This window comes from Cyanistes caeruleus, chromosome 11, assembly GCF_971803275.1.
Source record: "Cyanistes caeruleus chromosome 11, bCyaCae1.hap1.1, whole genome shotgun sequence".
Classification (NCBI taxonomy): domain Eukaryota; kingdom Metazoa; phylum Chordata; class Aves; order Passeriformes; family Paridae; genus Cyanistes; species Cyanistes caeruleus.
The window spans coordinates 2,829,447-2,849,476 of NC_141711.1; the positions used below are offsets into that span (position 1 = coordinate 2,829,447).

The following is a 20,030-nucleotide window of genomic DNA, read 5'->3' on the forward strand; positions in this document are numbered from 1 at the left end:
AAAACATGAGGCTTCCTCAAGGGTCAGAATGGATTTGTTTCATTTGATGTAACTGAAGTTAAATTCATCAAATAGCCCCTGGCCTTCAGGAGAAGAGGGTTTCAATTGGATTGTTTGCTTTCCACAGAAATGAATAAAAATCACTTCAATAGGAACCATCTGCTCAGCAGCCCAAGGTGCTCAAGATGCAACCGAGATGAGGATTCTGTACAGAATGCCTTAGAAAGGACTAAAATCATTATTAATAATAATTATTTGCGATTTAGACGTGCTGATTTATTTTTGACACCAGGCTGAACTGCATTCAAAAAATTAGAGATGTAAAAAGGACTAAATGAGAAAAAAAAACCAACAAACAAACAAGGAAAATATGAAAAGTCCCTTTAAGAAAGGAATGAGAAGAATCCCCAGGATTTCGTGTACAGATGAAGTGTTTCCAGGAATGGACATGACAGACACAAGTATTTATGAAAACAGGTGAAACAAGGTCAAGCAGCCACTCCAATGATCACATTGGAATTAAGACACAGCACGTTTAAAACAAGGGAGTAAATCACCATAATTAACTTTGCGACCTGTCTGACACAAAAAAGTTATTGATACAAAGGGCAGGATGATTAGGAGAATGATTAGGTATTTAAAGTGCTAATAATAATACTTTCCCAAGGCAGGAGAAGAATTTATGAGGGCTATTGATCTCATGTTTCAGGATGGAAGCCAAGCTGGAAGTGCTTGGGAAGAAGGAAAAATAAAATAATTTTTTTTAAAAAAAATATTTTAAAATTAAATAAAAATTAAATAGAAAAATAAAATTAAAAAATAAAATAAAAGTAAAAAATTAAAAATAAACAAAAGAAAATAAAACTAAAATAAAAAATAAAATATAAATAAAATAAAAATAAAAAATAGAATAAAGTAAGGTAAAATAAAATAAGGTAAAATAAAATAAGGTAAAATAAAATAAAATAAGGTAAAATAAAATAAGGTAAAATAAAATAAAATAAGGTAAAATAAAATAAAATAAATAAAATAAAATAAAATAAAATAAAATAAAATAAAATAAAATAAAATAAAATAAATAAAATAAAATAAAATAAAATAAAATAAAATAAAATAAAATAAAATAAAATAAAATAAAATAAAATAAAATATTTTTAAGGGATAATTTGCTCCTATATTATGATGAGAGCTCAGGGCAGGAGGGAAGAAGGTTTGAGGCTTTTCCCAGGGTGTTGAATCATGTGGTTTTAGTTACTAACAGAGAGAGGATTCTAACTTAATTGGATCTTTAATCGGATTGAATAGGGTAATTCCTACCTCTCTGCGTTCCTAATGGATGTCAGAATGTCAGGAGTTAAATGCTGAAGGGCTGCTCTGATTTGAGAGCAGCTTCCAGGGGATCCTTAGGCAAAGACAAATTATTGGGATGTCCACTAAGAAAGAAAATGATCATCAAGGTTGAGATATTCCAACAGGATTTTGGAATAATTATTTCCCACTCAGCCAGGTAGGACACACATCCTTTGCTTCGTATTTTTTTCCCCAATAAATCAGTTTATTCCCATTTATCAGCTTTCTGGTTCCAAGGAGAACATGGCCAGAACCAGCCCAGTTCTACACTCTGGTCCTGGGTTTGCTGGCAGTGCGAAATGTCCATGAACATCCAAGGCAGAAACAGAACTGCAGGTGGTTGGAGCTCTAATTGATCACAAAGAGTTCATGGTTTTGTTAAATAGTCCAAAGAAAACATCTTCTATTTCCACTGAGAAGATCCTCAAATAGGGACTCTCCCCCAGTCCACAAACAATGCAGAAAATGTTGCTAAGCAAAGTAACACCTTTGGGATGGAGTTGTGAAAAAAGAGAATATGTGAGAGATTCCCTTCCACATAACCTTGACAGAATATTCTCTTACTGTGGAGGTAAAGAAGAGTTTTGGAAATTTTTCTGGAAAAGTGATTTCCAGTCCTGGCTAAAGAGTTCCCATGATATCAATATTACTGACAGTCTCTAAGACATTTGTTTCACTTTCGTTATAGCTGAAGATCCACAGGAAAAAACCAGCAACAGCCACCAGCAGCATGGTCTGACTGAAACACTGCACCACCTCACAGAAAAAACCACAATATTGGGTTTAAATTGATGATTATCTCATTATTAGGCACTGTAAGCAGTTGTAATAGAGTTATGTTTCTCAGAAAAAAGAAGTCTCAATCACTGCTCTGGTGAAACAACTTAGAGGACAAAGAGAGAGAACACATGGAAAATCCTGAGACCACAGAGATTTCCTCGTGGGATTTCCTGAAAATTTGGTTCAATGGTAGAAATATGAAGTTCTTGATTTCTTTTAACACCTGTGTGTGTAACACTGATGCTAGCAAAGTGGGGGACACACAAGAGACCACAGTGAGAAGTTGGTGTTGGAATGGACATCCCATCAATGTTGGGATACAGGACATGTCCTTGGTCCAGGGGAGGGTGGCACAGCTCTCCTGTTGGATCCATCCCAGCAGTGCAGGGATACAGGATGTGTCCCTGCTCCAGGGGAGGGTGGCTCAGCTCTCCTGCTGGGATCCCAGCCTGGGATCCATCCCAGCAGTGCAGGGATACAGGATGTGTCCCTGCTCCAGGGGAGGGTGGCTCAGCTCTCCTGCTGGGATCCCAGCCTGGGATCCATCCCACCATCCTCTCCCCCAGCACCACAATGCTGCCAAAAGCCCAGACCACAAATAGGAGGTTTCTTTATCATCATTAACAAACCCCAGAATCCAAAATTGCTGTTTTGACTGGGAAACAGATGACTCCAGCTCTGCCAACACCCAAGGTGCTCCCAATGCCAAAACTCACTTTGCTCGCACATATGCTCCAATACTCCAAAACAGAAGCTCTGAAACTCCTTTCTTTGTCCTTGCAGTGCTTCTATTCATCCTTTTTGTGCTTCTCATATAAGTTCCTCCCTTTTCTTTCTTCTTCCTTCGACTGCCCTTTCAATGCTCACAGATTTTAAGGCCTTTGCACCTTTCTGTACAGCAAATTCTGTTGTGTTTTTTCCTGTCCTCTGCAAATCATATCCAGCAACTCGTGTTTGATTGTGTCACATGAGGTATCCAGTCTCCATCTGAACACATCACAGTCCATCACAGTGGTTAATCACAGATAAAAAAAACCTGTCTTTAATGTCTAATTTAAAATTGTCTGGCTCCAGCCTGCAGCTATTGGATCTGATTTTTCTTTTCTTTTCTTGATTAAAAAGCTGGATATGCTTTCCCCATGAAAATACTTGTTCCTGTAATCAAGTCCCCTCTCAATCCTCTTTCTGATGAGCTAAGCAGATTGAGCTCTAAATCTCTCACTGCAGGGAATTTCCTCCACTCTTCAAATCAATATTGTGGTTATTTCCCTGACTCTCCAGGTTTGTAAACCCTTTCTTTCAGCTGTTGACACCAACACTGACCCTGGCTTTCCAGCACTCTCATGGATTCAGATAAAATCCCTGTGTGAAAGGATCCTATTTGTCCTTCAGCCTGCTGGGCTGCCCCTGGACCCCTGAAGTGTCCAAGGCTGGGTTGGATGGGCTGGGAGCACCCAGGGATGGTGGGAGATGTCCCTGCACGTGGCAGGGGTGGCACTGGGTGCGATTTAAGGTCCCTTCCAACCCCAAGCATTGCGTAATTGTATGAAAGAAGATTGCTGCTGATTGCTGCTGATTCCACACACCAGTTTTGTTGGGACTGCTTGGTTTTAACTGAGATTTCACGGCATACCACATCTCACACCAGGAAACTCTGACAGCAACCTCAGTTCCCCTCCCTTATCAAACCCCTAACTCCTCTCTTTCCAGAGAGACCTGAATTATCTCGAGTCTTTATCTTAATTCAGTCCTCTACCAACTTTTCCATTATTTTCCTGGCATTGGTGCCAAGCCCTCCAGACAATCATCTATTACCTCTCCTGCTTTCCCCCATGGGATTCTCCTCTATTCCTGCAGAAGAGAGACGGGATGATGGAGCCAAAACCACTTTGCCATGCTTGCATGATGCATCACCCAACCTTTCCCAAAGATCATAACCAAGACTTTTTTTCAGCAGATATTGATGGTTTCTCCCTCCCACACCACTCCTGCCCACCCATCCCAGCTTAGCTGTCAAACAGGCACAGAGATACCAAATCCAGGGGCTGAGACCAACGCACATCACAAAACCATCACCAGAGCCTTCTCAGGAAAACTCTTCCAGAAGCTCCAGTGCTCGGCTCTCACTGTAAAGTTTTATTTATAGGAGAATTCAGCTTTAACCCATCTGTGTATTTCATCAGGGACTGGAGTGACAGGACAAGCAGTGATGGGACTGAAAAAAGGGAAATTTAGGTGAGATATCAGGAAGGAATTGTTCCCTGTGAGGGTGGGGAGGGCCTGGAACAGGTGCCCAGAGAAGCTGTGGCTGCTCCTGGATCCCTGGAAGCGTCCAAGGCCAGGTTGGACTGGGCTTGGCTGCAACCAGATGATCTTTAAGGTCCCTTCCAAACCCCTTTGGAATTCTGCATGCCATCAGCTCAGTGAGAAGTTTGTTTCCCAGGAATTCCTTCCCCCCACTGCATCCCTTCGAGTCCCTGCTCCAGGAGCACATTTAGCATCAGAGATTGATTGAACTTTCAAGTGCCAGCCCCACGCTGGGTGATCCTAAGTGGGCTGGACAGCCTCTCCTCTCCAAGGTGTGCTGCAAATTGCCGGATTAGCGGCTCAGGCAGCGCCCGGAATCTCGCCTGTCTTACATCATTTACCTGTGCTGAAATTACAGTTCAATTACTGGAGCAATATCTCATTCAGGCAGAACAAAGAAAGGGAAAATATGCAAATGAGCGAATTTAAATTCACTTAATTTAAAGGCCTAAAATTTTTAAGGGCACATTCCCTCTCTGGGGACATTTGGGTTTAGGGATTATAAAATACATAAAGCTATAAATGGTTAAATGGATTGTCATTGCCTGAGCTGCCAAACTTTGCATACATTATTCTTTTCAGTGAGTGCACTATGTAATTTGCAGGGAAAATACACAACATTCCTGACTATATCCTATCCAGGGATAAAAAAATTTGGTCTAACCCCCCATTTCATGGAGCTCTGTGTACAGACAAGCTCAGCATACATTTTTGGAGGATCACAGTGGAATAGGTTTGTAGGGAGAATGCTGCTTATCTGCTAAATGCAAAGATTATTCCAATTTTTTTTTTTTTTTTTTTTTCTGGAACACATGATAAGATTGTGAATAACCCTGCAGGTTTGTTGCCTGTTGTGTTTTGTTTTTTTTTTTTTTAGTTTTTTTTTTTAATAAACACTGAGGCGTAATTTTATGCACCAAAGATGAATTTTTCCTCTTGCTATGCAGCTGGAATTCTGTGAGGTTTCTCTGCACAGGGATGTCTGACAGGGGGAATGGCTGACAGGGAAAATGTGCTGCTCTGGCAGGATAAGGAGGTCCAACTCTCCAAAATGCAGAATCCTGCTCACAGGAAAGGAAATGGGAGAAATTTCCTTCTCTTTAGGGGCTACACCACCAAATAACTATTACAAAATAGATAAAGAGGGACTATTTCCAAGGGCATGTAGTGACAGGACAAGGAGGAATGGATTCAAACTGAAACAGCAGGTTTGGATGGGATGTTGGGAAGCAATTCCTCTCTGTGAGGTTGGGCAGGCCCTGGCACAGGTGCCCACAGCAGCTGGGGCTGCCCCTGGATCCCTGGAAATGTCCAAGGCTGGGTTGGACAGGGTTTGGAGCACCCTGGGACAGTGGGATGTGTCCCTGCCATGGGAGGGGGTGGGATGAGATGATCTCTAATGTCCCTTCCACCCCAAGCCACTCTGTCACTCTGTGATTACTTTCTGGTGCCACCACACCGACTGCACTTCACCTTTAATAAAGCTTTGTTCCATAAAGCAGCTCAAACAGCTCAATTTTCAGCAATTCCCTGGGATATAAAGCCAAGCTGAAAAGGCAAGCCTGAGCCTCTCCCAGCAGGTAGGCACTGTCTGGACAGGAATCAGCCGAAAATCAGGGTGAGCAGAACCCCGGGCTGAGCGCTGCACACGCACGGACAGCAGGGAGGCTGCAATTCCCCAGGCTCAGCAGAGATCATAAAAATCCCAGATTTAGGGGAAAGCCTAAGTGCAGCCTCACGCAGTCAATAGCAGAAAGGTGCATTTGTCATGCAGGTGGTAAAGCCTGAGCAGTCACCGTGGATTTCAGTGCTAGCCCTGTCAGTTTAATGGAGCAGGTATGGCTTAGCTCTGTAGAGCTGGGACAGCCCTTTAATCACTGCTGCTCCGTGCCCTGCTCACCACAGCTCACAAAACAATATTCATTGCTGTTTCCTGGTTATTTGCTCCCAATCAAAACACAAGGCAGGGATATGGCACTGGAGGGGAGGCAGAGCCACGGAGCTCCCAACTCTCCTGCCTGCAGAGCCCACGTGGATCACGGATTCTCCAAAATCCCAGATGGCTCAAGCCAGGGTAACTCAATCACCCTCATTTGTATCAGTCAAGGACCCCAGCCATTACACCTCCTCCTCAAACTGGTTAGGCTGTAAATTAGATTTTCATCACTCCTGGGACAAAAACCTGCCTCTGCTGAGGTCATTGGGAGTTTGAGCATCCATTTCAGCAGCGCCGTGACTTCACCAGTGGTTTTTTCTGGGCAATATCCAGCCTGGAAGCCACCATGGTTTATCCTAAAAATATGGTAAAAAAAAAATCTGCCACTAGCAGATAGCAGTAGTTCAGTTCTGTGCCATTTTCTTCTGGCCACATGCAAAAAAACGAATATTTATCTCAAAGGGATGTGAATGGTAATGACCAATATTACTGCAGTTTTGACTGATGCCTTGGCAGAACTCAAAGCAAGCACTCAATACAGTTTATTCCCGTAAAACTGAGTAATAATAATAAAAAATCAGACAGGACCTCCTCTGACTTACAACACAAATCCTCTAAAATCTATCCTCTCAATGAAATTTTACTGGAACAAAGTCATCTGTGGAGTGACATGAAAGAATAACCTGAGAAAAATAAGGCACTGGGCCCTTATTCAGTAAAACACTTGAGCAATAACCCAAATTTTAGGTAGTAAGCTCACTGAACTCAACAAAAAGATTGTGGTTTGGATTATTTTTGCTTATGAAGAAGTAAAATCAACAAAATTAAACAACCATGGATGCAAGTGTACTTAGAGACCTGGCTCTACCAACACAAACTGCCCCAGAGGGAAGGATTTTAGTGATGGGACAGACAAACCTATGAGATCAACCTTGGCAAAAACGTGGGTGCTTCCAAACCTACAGACAATCTCTTCTTATTAACCATTCTCTGATTTCATTAAGCTGCAAAAAAATGGTGCATTCTGTCAACATGTATTAAAAAAACCCACAAAAATTGAGTCAATCATTCCTTTAGCTGAAAGCATTGTTGGGGTGCTTTCTAACAGCAAAAAAACCAATAAAAAATCTGCCCCACAGTATTAATTTTACTTTCCTTATCAGCAGAGCAGTCTTTAATCAGGACTCATTTCACTTGAAGCACTGGGGATGCACAGTGGCACCAGGCATTTTTTACTGGGACATTGTTCCAGGTTTCCATCGGGTTTAATGCTGGAACGACACGTGATGGGATGGAGAGCTGCATTTTTCAAATATCCTTTAAAGCTGTGGGAATAACACTCCTTAAAGGCAGCCCTCTACTCCTTTCAAGTGCCACACAAGCACAGCAGGCAGCATTCAAAGCCACCTCTTCTGTGTCAGCCAGCGGGGAAGGCTGACAGGGAATTGCTTGTGTCACACTCCAAAAGTCACCAAAGCAGACACACACTGAAAGGTGGATGGGCCCAATTCTGCCTTTTTTTTTGGTTTTTGTTTTTTTTTCCCTACTCCTCTGAGTAGATTTCTGCCTTTCCCATTCATTCCAGCCAGGATGCTGTTCTGAATAGTGACTCAGAGCTTGCAGAGTCATCCCATGGGCCTCCCAAAAAACAGAGGGGCTTGAAATGAGATTTCTGAAAGTACTAAAATCCTCTGACTGAGCTGTACTGAGAGGTCAGAGGGCTTTGGCTCACTGGAATGTTTAGAGTTCTTTGGGACTGCAGCCTTGTGCTCTCCCTGCTTGGCTTGTTTGTAGTTACACTTTGTATTCTCCAGGAGACTCCCCAGCCATCAGAGCCCCTTCACGTGGCTTCATCCCACCTTTAAAGCCCTCTCAGAAGCAGAAATGAACAGCTCAGGCGCTGCCTTTGATGCTCTCAGGAGGAGGAGGAGGGAGAGGAGGAGGAGTGCAGCAGCAGCAGCATCACCAGGATATGACAGAGAATAGGGGATAGGACAGGGGACAGTGACACAGGCCAGGCTGGGGACCAAGAGCCCTCCCAGAGCAATGCACAGGCCCCTTGATGCTGTACTGAGGATAAATACCATGGCAGGTGCCACCTTTCCACCCTCCCTGGCTGCAGACAGGCGAGGATTCAGCAGGGACACTGGAAGCTCTGTTTTTGGCACAGGGACAGTGCCTGTCTGAGGTCACCTGTCTGCAGCTTGGCTGTCCCCAGGCAGCTCAGCCCAGCTCTCACAGCCAGGCTGGGAACCAGCTGGTGAAAATACCCTCAGAAGCTGCACTCCCACAGAAACAGCCCTGCCCAGGCTCCACCACTGGCTCAGCATCCAGACATCTCAATTCTGCTGTGCCACAAACCAGCAGCAAAGATGGGGATGCATCCAAGCAGGCTCATCTCTGTCCTCCCCAAAGTCCCTTTCACCCTCCTTTAACATGAATCACATCCTCACCACACCTCTGGTTTAACTCCAGAGAGAAAAATCAAGCAAAAGGAGAAAACTACCCAAAGTTTATAATTTTCTTCATAAATGGAGACAAGAGAGTCCCAAAAATGGTCAAAAGAAAATACAAAGGGAAGCCCTAATGAAGAAAGAAACATAATTTTTGTCCTTCTTACATAGAACAGGATCAGCACTTGGAAAACACACTGGAAACCACAAGCTAGTTAAGCTGTAATAATAAACACTACTTTAAATGATAAACTGTTCTCCATCTGCATTTTTTTTTATTTATTTTATACATACAGGTGCAATGAGGGAAGAAGGAAACATCTGCTAGGGAGTGCATAAACCTCAGAAAATAACATCACCACAGTCACAACACACTGTGTGCTTCATGCAGGGTGCCTGGACACGCTGGGAGGAGAAACCTGAGGCACCAAATATCACCAAGTACCTTCATCTGTTCATTGTGCAGAGGCAATCACTAATCAGCATCTGGGAATGCAAATGAACTTACAGAAATCAATGAATAAAACAAATAGAAGAGAGTAGCTAGGAAAAAAAAAAAGAAGAGCTAAATACAACAACCTTGAGTTTTGAGCACTGACTTTGTTGCACAGAAACAACAGGGGGAATAAAACCAACTCACAATAAATCAGCCAAGCTCTCAGGTCTTCACCTTAGCTCTTCACCTAAGTCTGTCTGAGCCTAAAAAGGCAATTAATTACAAGTACACAGATTGGGAGCTACAATAATCTTAGCCTAGGAATGGTGACAAGGAGCTGGGATTTGGTTCAGTGTGGGCACTGCTACAACATCCCCCTCCAGTCCCACACATGGTAAATTACTCCATACTCAAGCTCCATCAAGAGAAGTACCTGGATTCCTTTTCCTCATCCAGGGGGAAGAAATCTTCCAGAATGCCATTGCAATTTAAGTAGAATGAATGCCAAGGCACCCTGCAGCTCTCCCAGCCCTAGCAGGCCTCTCCTAGGTGCAGCTTTAGCAGGATGAGGAGCTGTCTGTACGGGCAGAGCTCAGAAGGGTGGAGATAAGTAGAGCAAAACGGTGCTGGGAGCCCCAGGTCCAGCCACACACACTGCAAAGCTTTGCTCCAGCTCCAGCCATGGATGAAAACCCCTCAGCAGCTGAAGGGCACAGGGTGAGCTCCTGAAATATCCCGGCTCAGGTTCAGCCCAAACTCACCCTGTGGGGTCCCTGTCCCCAAAAAGCACAGAGGGTGGGGATGGGAAGATGCAGGATTCCCTCCCAAGGTGCAGCACAGGTGGAGCCAGGAGAAACAAAAAAGAGTTCAGTGACCAAAATATAACTCGTTCAAGCTGATGTTGGTACTTCAGGCAGACAATCATGATAACATTTATCTTCCTTCTGCTCTTCAAGTACTAAACCTGTTATTCCTTTACACAAAAAGATCTGGGAAGGACACAGTGTCTGCTCTGAGGAGAACCCAGCAGAGCTGCCCAGCCCTGGGGGCCATGGGATAATTCAGACCACAATCAAACCACACACTCCAGGCTGAATTTCAAAGTGGAGCACAGGGGAACCCCACAGACCTTGTAGGATCCCACAGCTCATGGCAGCACCAGGGGAACTGTTCAAACAGCACCTGCAGTTGAATTTCTTTGATATAACTTGTCCTATGTGGGGTTTTTAGGAGTCTAACCAAGAAAAGACAATTGAAACTTGTTATAAAACACTGCAAACATCACCACCAGAATATTGTCACAAGATTCCTGCTCTGTTTTCACAGCCATGCTGCTCCCACACTGTGCTGGGACATCAATTTTCATTCTCCCTGATTTAGGGTTGTTATAGGGTGGGCTTTGTGCTAGCAGAGAACCCTTGATCTGTAACAAAACTGAATTTCTACTTTACTGGACAAATATACCAAAAGAAATTGTGGCATCTTGGTGGGTTGCTAAGCAACCAAGAGCTCCAGTGTCACTTGTTTGTGATCAATTCAAGTCATTCATAGGGCTCTGAAGCACCAGCTCAGGAATTCCAACAAAATCTGTGCCTTGGGAAAGCCAGGGGGACTTCCTGACACACAATAACACTTTCTTTCCTCTAAGATAAACTTTGTAGACGTTCTTTTGATCTGTGTGATGTGTTAATTCATTATTCTTAACATACTGCTAATGGGAAAAGGTATAATTAACTAACTACAGCAGGATAAACTGAACTAATTAGCAGTGTTTAAAGTAGTCCCTGTCCTCTCCCACTGGGGAAAGGAGCAGATCCTTTCTGATCACACAAGCAACTGTCCTCAGCATCGTTTTATGTAAAGGATAGATTCCTTTTTGTTCCCTTTTTTTTCTCCCAAGCAGAAGTGATAAAGTAAATTTTTACTGGCAAACAAGGTGGCTCCAGTCCAAGCCACTCGAGGTACACATCCAAGCTGTGAATAATGTAATCTTTCATTTAATGAAGCCTTATCTGTTGTCTTTCTTGGGGGAAAGAAGAATTCATGAAGTTTAATTACCAGAGTAACTCATACTAAATGCCCACAATAATTACACTCACCGAGTTAAGTGTACATTGCTGAAGTCTATTTCAGCCTCACACTCAAGATTCATCCCATCCCTATTTTGATAAAAATCAATAATAAACAGGAAGAGTTTAGAAACAAATTGGTTTCCAGGCTGTGTGCTTCATATGGCAAAATATCAACTTCCTGATTGCTGGCAGGTGTTTTTTCACTAAAGATATTTAATGATAATTTCACATACACTGGGCAATATTTCTAAAGAAATTACCTTCTGCAAATCCTGGTGTCCTAGCCTGTGCATCTCATTTTGATGTCACATGGTCTGGACTTGTAGCTCCTCTCCAAGCCAGACTCCACTGACAGCAGATGCTCAGCCTCAGTGAGGACCAGAAACTGGTAAACCAGAATTTCCTGATTTGTAAATGACCCACTGAGAGAGGGGTTTACTTGGATTTTTTTTTGAAAAACAAATAAAATTTACTAATTTTAAGCAAGAGAGAAGCATTAAGACAGCAGGAGTTGTGCACTCTGATACTTCATAGCAGAAGATAAGCAGAGGCACGTGGGAAGCAATGTCCAGAGGATGGCAAAGATAACATTGCATGTTCAAAAATGGCCAAAAAATACATATTTATTTCAAGTGCAGCTTTTTCACCTCCTCTCCTTTCCTGAGACCTGTATCTAAAGTGATAACATTTATTATTTATAGCTTATGGAACGGGATTTGGGGGAGCTACACAGCACGTATTAACTCGGTCACACCAAACCAACCATTGGCAACGACACAGAAATGCCACCTGTCACCGTTCTGCTGAAATCCCCCAAAAACCTTGTCTCCAGCAGAAATATCCCCAGGTAGGGCTGAACACCTGCACATAATCCAACAAAACACAGCTTAGTCCCTTTCTAGCCCAGAAGGAGCCGAGTGTCATTAATGGTGAAAAGCCCCCGTACATTTGGAGTGTCTGACTGCTGGAAAACAGAATCTCCTTGGATCTCACAACACAAATCAGTAACACACGGCCCAGACACCGAGCTTCAGAGATTCCAGCAGCTCTCCTGCGCTGCGACACCGGCACATCGCTTCCCCAGAGGAAAAAAAAAACGGGGACTTCGCTAATTATTTAGGTACCGCAGCAAAACCACCCCAAAATCATTTGGGAAGCGGAAAGAAGCGTTTGCCACGGTTGCAGGACAGGTGGGCTCACAAACTTGAGCCCACCGGAGCAGCACGGGACCGAGCCGGGGTCCCCAGGGGACCGTGCTTGTGTCCCCGGGAGCCCCGCGCTGTCCCCCGGCCCCGCAGGGCCCCGCAGCCCGAATCTTCCCGGGGCAGGGAGAAGGGGCCGCAGGGGCTCCCCGGGAACCGCCGGGACCCCCGAGCAGCCCCCGGGCCCGGCTCCCGTTCCCCATCGCTCCGCAGGTGCGGTGCCGGCAGCGGGAGGAGAAGCAGTTCGCAAATCAGAGCGATAATAATTCAAAGAGCGCTTTGGGAGCCGGGCAGGGCGAGCCCCACGGCCGGACACCCCCGGACACCCCCGGACACCCCCGGACACCCCCGGACACCCCCGTACCTTGAGCCCTGGCTGGCGGAGGGGTCCCGGCGGCGGCCGCAGCTCCGCAGCCCCGTCCCGGCGCTCCGAAATAATCGCTCCACCCCGAAAAATAAATAAAAAAAAAAAAGAAAAAAAGGAGGGGGTAAGGGGGAAGGGAAGGAGGGGGAGCGGAAAAACCCAACGCAACCACCCCAAAGCCAGCCCCGCTCCACACCCACGAGGAGGGAGAGGGTCCCTCCGTGACTGGCATCGCTATCTCCTCCGGCGGAGCTTGCGGGGAGCCATGGCAACGAGCCCCGCTCTCCCCGCAGCCTCCCCCGGGCCACAGCCACCCCCGCCCCGGCCCCGGCCCCGCTCCGGCTCCCACCTGCCCCATCCGAGTCCCCTCGGCCGCTGGGGATGCGCCGGGAGCCGGAGGGATGCGGGGAGGGAGGAGAGGAGAGGAGGGAGCGAGGGGAGCCCCCGGGCGCCCCCAGCCCGTCCCGCAGCCGGGCAGGTGCCGGAGGGGCCCCCAGTGCCGGCCAGCCCAGAACCGGGCCGGGAGGAGGAGAAAGGAGCGGCCGAAGTGCGGGCGCTGCCCGGGCAGGACCCCGGGATGCTCTCGCTCCGGCGTGCGGGGACTCCGCCAAAATCCAGGCGAGGAGCAGCAGGGAGGCGCTGCCGGGGAAGGGACGGTCCCCGCCTGGGCTCACCTCTCTCTCCGCTGGAGAATTGCCGCTGCTTGTCAGGGGAAGGGATGAAGATTAAGAAAACCGCAATTGGGTTTAGCCCTTCCCCCTTCTCCCCCGCTAAACCCTCATGTACCCAATCATCCCAACACCAAACCTCGGGAAACCAAACCTCGTTTCCTCGTTTTTGGCTTTTTCGGGTTTTTTTGGTGGTTTTTTTTATTATTTTTTTATTATTATTTTATTTATTTTTTTTCAGATGCCTCCTGTGTAATTTAAATAATAAATGTGTAATAAAACCAGCTCAGGTTCACGTGTGCGCTCAAGACCCCTGACTCTGCCCGGGTGCTTCATTCTGCGTGGAATGGGCTAAATTTTGGGTAATTTACATTTTACCAAGTGATTGGTAAAGACAGCCATCACAAATCTGCCAGTCATTGTCTTAAGCACCCCAACCCGAGAGGTGGGGAAGGTCAGATAGAATCATGAAGGTCAGATATTTTCATGAAGGCTCAGACTCCTCACACGTTTCTGTCCCACTGCTGACCTTTGGGTGCTTTTCTTTCCTCTGAGCCTTGCCTAATGCAATGAACAATGCTCATAAAGTAACATTCACGGACATTAAACCATAAACCCACCCTACCGAAGCGCAGTGGCACTCCTGGGGATTATTAGCATTTGGGTTAAAGATTTTTGGGACAGTGGCAATTGGAATTTGTGGATGTACTGGCCAACTGGTGTTGTTTATCTCCAGCACATTTAAGTAGGTGAGCTTGCCTTTTGGATGGGCAGTAAATAATTAAATTTAAGGAAAGGCATTATAAAGATGGCAGTAAAAGAAAAAAATATCTGAAAACAGGAAGGGAAAAGGGCAGAACAGTTTAATATATTTGTTGAGTAAATGCAAAACTGTTAAAATAATGGTAAGTTTGCAGTCATGCAAAGTCAGGCAATTAATAAATAGACCTTTTATATTAAACTATGCATAAGTGACCTGGCACCAATATAAATGCATGGATCAAAGCTGCTGAGGAAGCTCTGAAGTTGGGCAGATTTCTGTGCAGCCAACACCCAGTCCAGAGCACACACAGAGGGCCAGGAACCCTCCCTTTGGATCCTGCCCTCCATGCCAGACCCTGAATTGAGTCACTGTTCCATCCAAAGACAGTAAAATATTATATTTACAGCACATTGCTTTCCAAAGCAACCAACAGCTGAGCAACCTGTGCCCTGTGAGCGGAAACTGGGGAGATAAATGGACGAGGAGGAATGGCTAGGGGCTGCCCCTGCAGTGAAAAGCCATTTGACCCACTAGAAGGAGCCATCAGAGACTCACTCCAATCCTGAGGTTTGGAGATTCACTGGAGCCTTGGCAATAATGGGAAAGGCCGAGGATGAGGAGCTGCTTGTCTGGGAGCAGAGGTAAGAGCTGGGAAAGCCAGGGAGAGCTGGCATTGCCTCTCCTGCCATTGCCAGGAGGATGGAAAGCAAGGCTGGTGACTCTCACCCTCCCCAGCCAAGCCTGAGTTCCACCCAGGATGCCTCAGCAGCAGCAGGAGTTTCCAGGCAGATTTCTGCCAGAAAGAAGAGAGACACCAATTTAATGACCTGCAGAGACTGCTCGAGGCAGGGCTGCTGCCAAAGCCTCGTCCCAGGCTGCCCATCCCCACATCCCCGTGCCACACAGGGAAGATGGGCTTGCAAAATGCAGCCACCCCTTAGACCTTCATCTCCCTGCTTAGCTGGCCCAGCTGCTGGATCCTCTCTGTCAAGGTGATTTTCCCAAGGTCTTCTCCCATGTTCAGCTTTGAGGCCATAATATGGAAAGCATTAAATGGTTTTAATTTTTCACACAGAAAGTTTTTCTTATGCTAGGAAACCAACTGATGGCAATGCCCAAGTACAGCAGCTTCCTCAGAGCTGCTCCACACTTGCAAAATAAAATGTGTTCCTGATAATAATAATATTAATAATGATGATATTATTACTATTACTATTATTATTTTATTATTATCATTGATAATGATAATGATAATGATAATGATAATGATGATGATAATAATAATAATAATAATAATAATAATAATAATAATAATAATAATATTGTGGCACTAACTAAATCTATTTGAGAATAGGGTTTGCTTTAAGTAAAGTGTAAATAGACATGCTCAGTCGTGCTTCACATTTCACTGGGCAATGAAATGGGGCAAATGTCGTCGCACTTAAGTCTGCACCAAACAAAAATAAAGACACAGAAGCTCAGTGTGGTCCTCTCTGTGTCTCACAAACTGCTCTTTATTTTGGGATTTCCTGCTGAAAATCAAGGGGCCTTTTCATCAGACCCTCTGCTTGATGTGAGAATGAGAGAGCAACACTGCTGGAAACACTGGAAAACATTAATTCTCTCTAGGCTGGTACTGATCACATATTTAAAATACACATGAAACGCATAATATTGTCTGAAAACAAGTGTGAGGAAACCCTCTGGGAATATTTACCTCAGGCATTGTCTGAAGGAGTCAGGAGGAGCAGCAGGTGTGTTTTGCCAATCCCAATTGTAACTTGTTACCTGATTCCCTGAATGTTCTCCCTCAAGACACACCCAGCATTCTAAACCCAGCTCCAGAGTCTGGTGGCAGGCTCAGAAGATTCCCAATCCTGCTCTAAATGCCATTTAAGACACATGAAATACTCAGGACAAAAGAACAGATTGGCCAGATTTTCTGTGGAGGAAATGAATTTGCTTGTGTTTGCCAGCACATATCCCATCAGCAGAGCTCGTTAATAAAGATGCTGTAATTTTCTGGATAGGTAGATACGCAAAAATGGGAATGTATTTGAATATCAAGAACCAGAATTTGATATGGACTAAAAGAAAAAAAAAATAGGATATGCTTCTGGGAACCTGTTTAGGTTCTGGACAAATTAAGTGGCTAAAATAATTTATATGATGTCATCTAAATTTTTAAATTACGCTCTGCTGCAACATTTTGCAGTATTTTCCTTAACTTTTGAATTTTTAGAGTATTTAAGTTGTACCTGCTGAGTTGCAGCTTGAGAAGCACCAAGCTGCTTTAGGAGCTTGGAGTTCATAGGAAAAGGTTTGAGTGAGAAACACAGATGAGAGAGAGGGTGATGCACATCCTGCTAATGGTTTATTAAACACAGATCAGAGTGATCTGATTATAAACACACCTCATCAACACTTAGCTTTGAAATGCTGAAAGTTGGATGGGTCTTGACCAGAGAGAAACTCCAGACCTGCCAGAAAATGCTCATCTATCCCTTCCTAATGAGAGTCCAGGAGAAATCCTTGTGATCAAAAGACAGCAAATTTAAAGTGAGTTAAAGGAACTTCCACTTTTTGCAGTTTGAAGCAATCCCAGGAATTCAGGCTTTGAAGAACCTGGAGTGAAATGTTGGGACTTTTTTTTTTTTTTCCCTAATCTGATTTTTTTTAAGGCTGGATAATTTTATGACTGCTAATAACATTTGTAACTATGCAAGCTAAGACAATAACAACGGTAATCAAATCTCATGCTTCAGGGCATAAATTGATTGCTTGGAGGGGTTATGGAGAATTTTCTGGTTTTCCCACCACTGAGTCCCTGATTTCACAACTGACTAAGTGCATTACAAGGGGGGGGTTGCTACTGCAGCCAGACAATTGATCTAATCTGTAATAACAAATCTGACACCAAAATACAGCGAGCTGCCTGTCTGCTGTGCAAACATGGAGAGATTTAGGCTCAAATTCAGGGAAATATTTGGTTCTTATTTTCCAGTTGGTTCCCTACAGTCCCTTTGAAAGAAAGCAGCAAGATCTAGGTTGAAAACAGATTAATCCAAAAAATCCAAACAACCCCACAACACTTAAGAGCAGGAATGTAACAGTGCATCTGAAAGATCATTTAGGCAAGGGGGTTCATCCATGGGTTCAGATCCAAAGATCAGGATGGAAAACAATTCACAGAGTGGGATGAGTCAGGTATCCTATGGCCAGCCACATATTTCCATAAGTTTCCATCAAAAAAGGAGGTCGTGGTCTCTTTTCCTTGAAAAACAGGCACAGCAGGAGATGAGAGAGCTCAGCCTGGAGATGGGGATTTAGGTTTAATTCCCAGCTGGACCAGAAAGCTCCACATAAGTTTGTACTCTGCTTCAGGACAGACAGACTGAGCCCTGGAGAGCATTTCATCCAGCAGAAAATAACTGAAGATTCCCTGGACCCAAGCTGTGGCAAAAGTGGGTCTCACTTTCGTAACAGAATTTATGGAAGGAGGGTTTGAGCTCCTGTGATGCCACCACAGAGTATTCCTGATTTTCCATAGCATTCCAGAATGGTTTGGGTTGGAAGGGACTTAGAGCTCACCCAGTCCATGGCAGAGACACCTTCCACTATCCAAGGAAGCTCCAAGCCCAATGTCCAGCCTGGTCTTGGACACTTCCAGGGATCCAGGGGCAGCCCCAGCTGCTCTGGGAACCTCTTCCAGAGCCTGTCCACCCTCCCAGGGAAGGATGGGAGAGCAGCCCCTGCTCTGCCATGCAGAGGAACGAGGACATTTCTAAGGAAAAGTGAGTGCACCTCACAAAAACAGCTGTGAGGAAATGCATCTTCGGTCTGTGAGAACTGGCACAAAGCCCAGGAGGAGGAAGCTGCAATATTTAGAGAAATGGAATCGTGACTCACGTCAGGACAATGGCATCGATCTCATTCGTTTGTGGAAGAGATTAAAAGGGCCCAGGAATAAAGATTTCCTATTTCTGAACAAAAGCTGCTACTCACTGGACAAAACCTCAGCAAGGAGGTCCTGCAGTGGTTCTGATCCCTGCCCAGTGTGGAGGTGGGATGTGGAGAATGGAGCCTTTGCCTGGATAATCCATGAGCACTGTCGTGTTTTTCCAGTGACCTATTGCTCACCAACTGCTGAATAAAACGCTTTGTGGATATTTTTTATTTCTTCCTGTCAAGGTCAACTGACATTAATTCCACAAAAATCTCTACTGCAAAAGCCCTATGCTGACAGAAGACAAAAAAAAAAAATAAAATCAAGGATTGTAAAGGAATGTTTTGTGCACGTTTTTCAGCTGAGAATCAAACCCGTTTGGATAGCAATAACAACAAACATTTACAGAATTATTGTAGCTAGCCTTGAAACCGGTCACAGCTCTGAACATGAACAGCTAAATCAGAATTACCAGGCACCCCCTCCCAACCTGTGCAGACACGTGGACAGGATGATTGCCTTGGGCTTCATTTGGTTTTCATGAGAGAGGAGGAAATGGCCCTGATCTCCTAAGACAGGCACAAGCACTGGGCTTGGTTAATGCTGTCATTTGTATTCTCCCATCTTTTACATCCATGGAGCTGATTTTATTACAGTAACCTGCATTAAAACCCACATCAAACCCCCCAAAACAACAGATGGGTGTTTGCTGAGCCCACTGGTGCTGCCTGTGCTCCTTTACCAATTTAATGTGGCTGGTGGCTCGCAGGGTCACCTGCATCAGCAATTTCAGCCCAGACAATTTGCCTCTGAATACTACAAGCTATGATACACATTTTCCAATTACAACTCAGACTGCTTTTAAATTCCACCAGACAGACAAAGTTACAGAAGTCTAGAGGGCTCAGGAAATAACAGCATACAAATAATTCAATATTAAAGTAATTTTTTTTTGGCTATGAGCAGTTGTACAAAATTATTATGCAAGCAGGGAAGTGATAGCTTGACCAACAATGTTAGGCTTCTTTAAAAATATTGGCAATTCTCACGTAACAGAGCATATAAATGATTTATCCCTCTTCAGTGTCCTTCAGACAAGACATTTAATGAGGAAAAAAAAATAGTAATGGGAATATCAAATGGAATAATTGGGAAAACACTGTTAAAAAAGCAAACCCTTCAACCTTTAATGCATATATATATAAATTCGTGTTATGGGAAACCAAGAAATTTTATTAAAAATAAGAATCACGCAGTAAATACTGAAAGTGTCACTAAGGCAAGATGATGAGTATGGGTCAAAAATTATATTCTTGCAAGAAGGAAAGTAAGGACTTAAAGTGCTGGGGATTATCCAAATATTCAGAATTATATTTGTAAAGGATGATAATATATAGTAATAATTTCAATACACTGTGCAGGCAGTCTAGCTTTTCTTTTTCAGTATTTAAATAAAAAAGAGAAATACTTCTAAAACTTTCAGATCAAACCTAAGAGTAAATGAGGTGGTGAGTTTAACCCCTTGGTCAGCTGGCTGTGAGAAGCAGGAGATTTTTCCAGAGTATCCAGAAAATGAGATGGGATGGAGCAAGGACAAGGAATACAAGCCATGGGATTGGATCCCTAAGGAGATCCACACTCTGAGTGGGAGATAAGTCTGAGAGGGATTTAAAAGCCACAGGTTTGATCTTATCAGTTTGAGGGCTACAAAATCCATAACTGAATGAGCAGAGCATATGAAATAGGTATAAAA

The 20,030-nt window shown here is 44.3% G+C and overlaps 1 protein-coding gene across 11 annotated transcripts in view; it reads right to left on the reverse strand.

Moving 5' to 3' along the window:
* CHL1 (cell adhesion molecule L1 like) overlaps positions 1 to 13,636 on the reverse strand; it is a 122,688-nt gene extending 109,052 nt beyond the window's left edge. For 5 of the 11 annotated variants that reach the window (XR_015274784.1, XR_015274782.1, XM_086845218.1 and 2 more), the window contains exon 1: positions 12,901 to 13,180. The gene's annotated coding sequence lies outside the window, so the exon portion shown is untranslated. Of the gene's footprint in view, positions 1 to 12,900; positions 13,181 to 13,249; positions 13,510 to 13,574 lie in introns of those variants that run through there. The other 6 variants (XM_086845217.1, XM_086845205.1, XM_086845201.1 and 3 more) reach the window with 5 other exon arrangements.
* Positions 13,637 to 20,030: the final 6,394 nt, after the last annotated feature.